This window comes from Fragaria vesca, unplaced genomic scaffold (genome assembly GCF_000184155.1).
Source record: "Fragaria vesca subsp. vesca unplaced genomic scaffold, FraVesHawaii_1.0 scf0512833, whole genome shotgun sequence".
In the NCBI taxonomy this organism is placed as follows: Eukaryota; Viridiplantae; Streptophyta; class Magnoliopsida; order Rosales; family Rosaceae; genus Fragaria; species Fragaria vesca.
This window is the reverse complement of record NW_004443290.1, coordinates 1-1,173: the sequence shown is the minus strand read 5'-3', so window position 1 is coordinate 1,173 and position 1,173 is coordinate 1. Positions and strand designations below refer to the sequence as shown.

Here is a 1,173-nt window from a genome sequence, read left to right as displayed (position 1 = left end):
TCCTCCAGACGTAGAGCGCGCAAGGCCTTGAACCCAAACACATTACCTACAATCGAAGTAAACATGTTAGTAACCGAACCCTCTTCAAAAAGGTCTAAGGGGTAAGCTACATAAGCAATAAATTGACTTTCTTCTCCAGGAACAGGTTCGATGTGGTAGCATCGCCCTTTGTAACGATCAAGACTGGTAAGCCCGTCAGTCCATACAGTTGTCCATGTACCAGTAGAAGATTCCGCAGCTACCGCTGCCCCTGCTTCCTCAGGCGGAACTCCAGGTTGAGGAGTTACTCGAAATGCTGCCAATATATCAGTATCTTTGGTTTCATAGTCCGGAGTATAATAAGTCAATTTATAATCTTTAACACCAGTCTTTGAATCCAACACTTGCTTTAGTCTCTGTTTGTGGTGACATATGTCCCTCCCTACAACTGATCAATTAATAATTCTCACAAAAACAAGGTCTACTCGACATAAATTAGGCATTAATGAAACCTTTCACAGGAATCTTTCACAAAATTATCAACTAATCAGAACGGTTCAGTATTAGACCGTGGTATTTGATTCGCCAAATACATCATTATTGTATACTCTTTCATATGTATGGCGCAACCCAATCTTTGTTTTTCAAATTTCTAATATTGTACTTTTTAAAATCGAAATATCTAAATAATAATAAATTCACTCTTGACAGTGATATATGTTGTATATGTAAATCCTAAATAGTAAAAATAGGCAGAATTCGTCCATAAACATGAAAAAAATAATAGGCTAAGGGTAAATCGATATGCTGAAATCATAAATAAGGACCGATGAGATAGAAAAAAATAGTAAGTAAATAAATGGGGTTCGAATTCCATAGATAATATGGAAGGTATTGTCTATAATGATAGGCAAATAAAAGACTTGCACAAAATTTTTATTCATCCACTTGAGATTTTGAAAATAGGTTTTGATTGAACTTTTGAATTTATTGAAATTCAATAAGTCAACAATTGAATTGGATTCCGTTGGTACCATCCAACGGAATCGATTGCTAAGACCCATTTCTTATTGATTCAATTAACCGATCAACTTAACTTGTTTTGTTATCGAACATTTATTTATTTTTGATTTCAGCCATTTTCGCAAAAAATTTCGACATATTTTATTATGAAAATAAATCCTACTACTTCTG

At 34.4% G+C, this 1,173-nt stretch overlaps 1 pseudogene across 1 annotated transcript; it reads right to left on the bottom strand.

Annotated features, from left to right (window-relative positions):
• Positions 1 to 5: 5 nt before the first annotated feature.
• Positions 6 to 633, bottom strand: LOC101309311 (annotated as a pseudogene; the record flags this gene model as incomplete). The annotated part of the gene is made up of 1 exon (XR_185438.1): positions 6 to 633. The product of XR_185438.1 is annotated as a ribulose bisphosphate carboxylase large chain-like (transcript).
• Positions 634 to 1,173: the final 540 nt, after the last annotated feature.